Here is a 7,398-nt window from a genome sequence, read left to right as displayed (position 1 = left end):
CCCCCCCCCCCCCCCCCAACACACACCCCAATCCCTAATCCAAATGTATTAAAACATGATACCTTCTTTAATTTACTTCCTCTTTATTTCTTTTTAAAATCTTTTTTCATTTTATTTTATCCTTTAGTAGCTAACTTCATTTCACCACCCTTGCCCTATTTCATTACCCACCTCTCAGCTTCATGTTCTTCCCCCTCAACCCTCAGCTTCATGTTCTCCCTTCTCAACCCTCATTAATAAGTGTTATGTACCCTCTAGGCATCTTAAAGTAACACCATTTGAAATGAGGACTTTCTTTGAGCTGTACTAACCAACTTGTCTTAGCCTAACTTCTAATTATTCAGGGGAGATCAAATGACAAGCTCAGTCCTCCATTATCCCAGGATGCACCAATCCCAGGTGAACCAGCTGTCCTCCTGGACTCCAGTGCTCTTCCCTGCCCCCGCCCCCTGCACTGACATCCTGGACATCAGAGCAGCAGTGGGTGAGTGGGAAGGGAAGCTGCTGGGTTGCAGGAAGTGGAAGGAGGGTATTGCCAGGCTGCTGGGGGAGGGAGGGAGTGCTGTGCAGACAACACAGCCCACACACATTACAGGCACATACAACACAACACAACCTAGCACCACACATGCACACAGCATGGCACAGCTCAGCACAGCACAGCACAGCACAGCACAATGTGACACATGCACAAGCAGCACAATACAATGAAATATGTGCACCTGCAGCACATGGACATGCAATCACAGTAGAGCACACACATGAGCAGTGGAGGGGGGGTGGTGTTCTCACGGTGCACCTCTGGCTGCTGCCCAGAGGTGATGAACTGCCTGTATGTTCCCAGGCTCCATGCAGCCAGGGACAGCTACTCTCCCATTGTTGTCCTGATAGTCTTGCTGTGCTGCTTTCAGCACGAGCCAAAAGGAAGTCAAGGGACAGGGGTGTGCACACTGAGAGCTTTGTGTATATGTGTGTGTGTACATGTGCACAGGGTTGTTGGGGGGCTGTGTGTGCGCGCCCACTATGCTGGGAAGGCATATGGAGCAGACTTGTCAGGTCTTAGGCACATCCCTGCTTGCCAGCCCTCTGGTGACATCTCAGAGCTCTGCATGTTACAGAGGTTATTAACCATGAATGTGCACTAACAATGACCTTATGTCTCTTAAACTGAGTGGGTGCTAATTGTAAGGGTGTAAGCACCCTTAGCTAGAGTGTAAGCATACTCTAACACTTCTTTAAAAAGATGGCTTCTCTCAGGATATTTTCAGGCAGGGATTCTTTAATTTTGAAATGAAAATGATATTATACTCCAAGTAAACTTTTAAATTATTATTTAACCAGAACACTATCATCATGTGTAGAGAAATAAAAATAGTTCTTTTAAGGTTGAGTTTGTTCCCTTCCAAACATATTCATAGACACTTGAAGGTATTTATCTTCCACAAAGCATGTGGCAGTCAAAGCAAACTTTGTCTTTGCTCAGTTCCCAAACCTCAGTGCTCAGTATGAATAGAGTAATTGACAAGCAAGCGTGAATGGAGGTAAAAGCATTGCAAGCAAATAAGGTAATTTTAAAACAGTTTATTTAAAGTGCAAGGAGCTGCCTAGACTTCCTGGGGAAAAGTTTTGCCTCCATCTCAAAATTATAAGCCTGGAAATAGAGGAACAAGAATTACATTGCAAAGCTGAGAATTATCCTTGTTCTGAAAGCAGATTTTAAAGATATAATCTTAATCATAAAAAATAAAGCATAATAGTCAAGGGAGTCCATAAGTGCCCATGAGGGTAAGCAAGCCAAAACCTATTTTACCCATCAGGTAGCTTAGGTTATGGACACACATTTTGTCTGTGCTTGGAGAAAAGCTTTTCTCCTAGTACAGAAAGAGAGTTTACAGCTGTTCAAAGCTTTCTTGTAGAAGATAGCTGGCTCCTCTGCAGGCAAACTTAGATCACTTTCTGCCTGGAAGATCTCTCTTCTGCACTAACTTGAATGGCTATATGTTTCTCTTGGGTGTTCAGGACACTTGAGTATCCTACAGAACTCTGCTTCTTGGGTGAGGGTGGGTGGGAGGAGAACACTGGCTTCCTGATAGTCCACCCAGGGATGGAAACCCTGTTTGGATCCTGCCTTGGAAAATTTCTACCCCCTCCTGATAATCAGCTGATTGGTGAGAGGGCAGGATATTCTCCCATAGGAGGAACTTTCCTGGGGCCCTGGGAGGGTTCTCATTGTGGCAGAAGGCCACCTCTGTTTCTCCCCATAAACTCTGCTCTGTGACAATTTGGTTAGGATGGGCCCAGCAGAGGATACACACCTTACCCTATCTCTTTAGGTAACCTGAGCTGGATACATTCCTGAGGGGGGCGGGAACCTGGTCCCTCTGTCTACATGACTGGCATCACATGCCTGGGTCAGGGGCTTGCTCCCTGGGTACCTAGGAGCTGCCAGTCTGCCCAGCAACTAGTGATGCATTTCAAATTGGTTGGCTGACAGCCAAGAGGTGCTGGCCTCCATTGGACCAGGTAAATGAGGTCACAAGGGCTATATAAGTTAAGGACTACACAGGAGGAAGGGGCAGCAGCCATGAGGAAGACTCAGAGAGAGAAGAGGTGGACCATCTGAAACTTGCTCTCTCGCTCTCAAAACTCATGATCAAGGAACTAACTGCCTGCCTCCGGGGGGAATCTCCACCTACCTCTGGATGATACTTGTGAGTAATCTACCTGAGATCTAACTAGATATATAGTTTGCAGTAACTCAGATGCATGATCAAAGGCTACCCAGCCATGTCAGTTTGCTCTATGGGATTTCTCTGATATTGCTCTACCCTGTTCCCTATTGCAATCCTACTCCTTGTAACCAATACAGTCCTCCTTTGTACCTAGCATGGGAGACTTATTGGGAGTGGGTCTAGATTATGCCTTGGGGTCCCCTTGGTTCGGCTGAATAAGGGAGACCACTACTTGTGCTTCTGACCGAGGGAAGCATCCCAAGTTTTTTAAGTGAATCAAGTACCCTTGAGGGCTACTAGGCTTGTGTTTCCCAGGGTGCACAGAGTCAGAATCAAACCCATCCCTGAGTGGTGGCAGTGATACCCCCAGGCTAGTGAGTGTGCTTCAGGAAGGGGGTTGGGCAGATGTGAGGCACCCCTAGGAAGGCACTTGGAGCCTGGAAGGTGGTTGGGTGCAGTGAGGTGGGTGGCTCAATGCAGGAGCACACGCTACTGGCTCGCCACACTCACCATAGGCACAGATGTCTCCTGCCTTCCCCACACCCCTCTGGATTGATCCAGTAGCAGGCACAGAGCCATTTTCTGGGAGCAGAAACTCTCCTGGAACTCCCAAATGATTGTCACTGTAGGTGCAGCTGTCTTCCACCGCTCTGCATTTGTTTGTGTTGACCTGGAGAAATGCAGGGGCTAGAGAGCTATTCTCCTGAAGTGGCAATTCTCCTGGAGCTCCAGGAGGGTTTGTATTACAGGTGCATGTCCATTCCCCACCCCCGTTAATAGCTAATCCTCAGTGGCAGGGGGCAGGAGGGAGGGGGGATGTGGAACATTCTCCTGAGGCTGAAATTCTCCAAGGGTCCTGGGAGAGGTCCTGCTCCAGAAGCAGCTACCTCTCAGGTTGGCCCAGGAAGTCCATGGACTGGGGATTTTTCTACCATACTTGGAAACCAGGAGTTCCTTTTGATGGGAGAATTCAACCTCCCCTCCCCCCCCCACCTACCAATCGGTATTCTCCCAGGGCTGAAATCTTTCAGGGGGGATCTGTGGCAGCTGGTGCTTTTCTGCATCTACTAGCTGCTACTTTTTGACACTGAGAATTTCAAAGAAGTGAATGCCTGTCTGGGCCTTAGTCTTGGCTGAAGCATGCCCCAAATGTGTGTGTTCCCCTCAGGAGAGCGGATCCTGCTCCATGTCTAATGTGCTTGGATCTCTCATTCTTTCACTGGGCGGCTGAGAGCACTGCAGAGACCACTCCTGTTCTGTCTTGCACAGGGGTGCTCAAGGGATGCTTTATATATATGAAGCATGTCCAGTGGAATAGCTTGACAACAAAAGAGTTAGGTTCCTAGGGGCTGTGCTGGGTTACTTCTGAACATGTGTGGTAGTTTAGTATAATTGAATAGGGAACTTCTCATGCTGAGATGGTGAAAAAAATAAAGAATCTGGTGCTTCATGGGAATTTTAGGGAGAAACTGGATCTAGTGTAGTGATTTGGATGCTTAAAACAAAACATAGCCTCGGGCTATGTCTGTACCATATCCAGAGTGAGCCCAGGTGTGCCACTGAGGGACCCTTCCCATTCATGCCTAAGCCTTCAAATTAGGCAGCTTGGGCATGTGTCTAAGCAACTCTGTCCAGATGGAGAGCCAGGGGCCATATGCTCAAAGTCCTTCAGGCACATGCCAAACTATCTGTGCTGCTTAACTGGTGGTGTGGAGCCTTCATGGAACTGGCATGAGCGGGCAGGTCTTGGCAATGAGGCTTTATAGTCATTGCCTTAGATGACAGGCTTTGGGGTACCGTGCGTCTGTTTTGCTAGAAAAGACTATTCAGGTATTGGGTTTCATAATCATTTGCCTTAACCAAAGCATGTGCCCTGCAGGATTTTCTTTACCTGTTTATCTGAGTATTCCTGGCACTCAGAGAAAACAGGCTCTATTAATTGCTTTAATTTTGGCTCATTTTATTCTTATCTGTGTCAGTTGAGCAGTTAATTTCCCTAATGCCAGAATGCTTTTTTGGAAGCCAGATGCTTGAGTTAGGAATGTTATCCTGAGAGACTGAAATGACCTAAGAAGCTGGAATACCAAGTTTCACTGAAACAGGAAACATCTATGCCTTTTAAGAGACTGAAATTAAAGAGAACTGTGTAAAATGAAGAAAATACTCATGAATGCTTTGGGTTTCTGACGTTAGGTTACAAACAGACATCATATTTGTCTCAGGAGAAACTACTTACTCCCAGGATAAAGTGCAATCATTCAAATGCTGGTTGTCTGGGGACAAACCCCAAAGATTCACAGAAAAAGAAGTGCTAGCAGTTTGTCCGACTATACCACAAAGTTAATCTGAACAGTTGTCCCAGGATAACATCATTGAATTGTTGGCACAAAAGTGGCAGTGCATTCAACTGCTCACTGAATCCTGGATTGGAAGGGTGATGTGTATACACTCCAGTCCTGGGACTTTTCTATTTGAGGACAAACACAGATACAGGTTGTTCTGGATGGGATAAATGTCTTGCACTTGAAAGTTTGCCTAAGCTTATCCCTACCACATAGTTGGTTCAAAAAAAGATGCCACCCTAAGAAATTCTTGCCCCTCGCCTTAGAGGCTACCTTGATAAAAATCTCATGCTACTAAAAGTGCAGAAATAGAACAGGCAGAAATTATCCAGGATGTATGTGAGGTGTAACTTTCAAGATGACAGGCTGTTATAGAAAATGAATTGTTCCATATGCAAAATGTATTTTTTCCTCAAGATATGGCAAATAATTAAAACTATATATATTGGTGCATTTCCATATTTAAAATCCATCAACTTTAATAGACAGATGGCTAAGTACTGGGCATATGGATAAAAAAGATGAATAGCTGTAGACAAGGTTACTAATTAGTACTTTGTCCATTGCATTAGTGCAATCTGCTTCTGCCTAGACTACAACCAGAACTGTTGAGCAAACTTACAATAGAGAACATATTTCTAGGAACTCATATTTTATCCAATAGAATAGTTTTGAACACAGGTCATTTTAAACTGATACTGTGGGCTATTTTTCATATGCAAAATTATAGGTAATCTATATTTATTCTATGCCTATTCTGACATCTGCCATTTAAAATTAGTTTATCTATATGGCTTATTAGAATTTCTTCAGATTTTTTTTTTCTGTGACATTTTTAGCCATTCCAATACCCTTAGGTATATACCATCCATCTAGTGAGGACAGAAAATCCATATGGATTCATAGATGAATATTACAGATATCCTACTAAACTAGTATATCAAAGTGTTACATTTTATTTTATGTTCTTAACATGACAGATTCAATACTTGAGAATGGCAGTAAAAAAAAGCCACATTATGAAATTACTTTTAAGTGCTTATTCGTTGGTAATGTTCCTTTGTCTTGCTCTTTTGACTGATATGAGTTGGGGAAAGAAGGGGCAATAGTAAATGCTATCTTGCCAGACTAAATATTGTCAGTAAAGCAGATCAGTGGAGAAAAACAAGGGAAAAGATTTAGTCTGTGTGTACGTGTGTAGGGACAATGTAAGAATTGCTCTACTGGATTCAGCCAGTGATCCATCTAAGCCAGCTTCATTTCTCTGAAATTAGCCAACTTCAGATGATCCAAAGGAAAGTTCAGAGAAAGATAATGGATGTTTATGGTTTGGGCTGGTTTGTTTGTTTTTGTTTAATGGCCTTATAATATTTAGACTTTTATTCTCCATCCCATTCCTTACTCATCCTAACATTTGGTCCTGTTTTGTTTTGTTTTGTTTTTTAAATGGTGCTTCATATTCAACTAAAGTTTTCATTGCACTTTCCACACATTCTCTTTTTTCAGAGTTGTTGGAATTTGTTGTTCAAATTATAGTTTATGTACACGGCCTAGTAGTTGTCAACACTGAATTGCATCTGGCATTGTGCTGCCCACCCAACAAGTCTTTTTGGATTTCTCACAGTTATCTTTTCTCACATCTTTCTAAAACTATTTTAGTGCAGAAAATCAACTGTTTATTTCTACTATTCCCTCTTTCTTTTTTCTAACCTAGTTTCTGAAACATAACTGTGCTTGCTCTCTTAGACCATAACTATTTTATATCCTTGATACCCCCTTTTGAGGGAATTTGTCAAAGGTTTCTTGAAATTCTGTTAAATGGTGGTATTAGTTCTCCTTTGCCTATGCTTTTGTTGATAGGGTGAAAATGTTCTAGCAGCCCATTTACTCAGCAGTATTTTATTTAGTTGTTGGGAAGGTTGGCATATAAACAATGTACTGGTTTCTTTTGACCTCATGGAACAATGGCCTCAAGCTGAAGTGCAGGAATTTTTGATTGGAGATTAGAAAGAACTTTCTCACTATGAGGGTGGTCAAGCATTGGAACAGGCTATCTAGGGGGCTTGTGAGATTATCATCTTCAGAAATGTTGAAGAGTAGGTTGGAATGATGCTTGGCTGAGATGGTTTATGCAGGGACAACCTTGCCTTTCCAGACCTATGATCCTATATCACGTGCTTGTGGATTTTTGAGGGATTTTTTTTACTTTTAGTCTTTAGTCAGTCAAGCAAAATAGCATACTGATGGTTTTGGAAGAAAAGAGATAATGGCCCGTTTCCAGATCTCTACAATAATGGGCAATTTTAATAATCTAGTATCTCTCT

General features: G+C 43.3%; 1 long non-coding RNA gene across 1 annotated transcript in view; it reads left to right on the top strand.

The window, feature by feature from the left end:
• Positions 1-6,182, top strand: part of LOC109299905 — an 8,993-nt gene extending 2,811 nt beyond the window's left edge. The window contains exons 2-3 of the long non-coding RNA XR_002098052.1: positions 2,740-2,746; positions 6,172-6,182. This is a non-coding gene — a long non-coding RNA (uncharacterized LOC109299905). The remainder of the gene's footprint in view (positions 1-2,739; positions 2,747-6,171) is intronic.
• Positions 6,183-7,398: the final 1,216 nt, after the last annotated feature.

This window comes from Gavialis gangeticus, unplaced genomic scaffold, assembly GCF_001723915.1.
Source record: "Gavialis gangeticus isolate Ggan-Ray unplaced genomic scaffold, GavGan_comp1, whole genome shotgun sequence".
In the NCBI taxonomy this organism is placed as follows: domain Eukaryota; kingdom Metazoa; phylum Chordata; order Crocodylia; family Gavialidae; genus Gavialis; species Gavialis gangeticus.
This window is presented reverse-complemented; position numbering and strand designations above follow the sequence as displayed.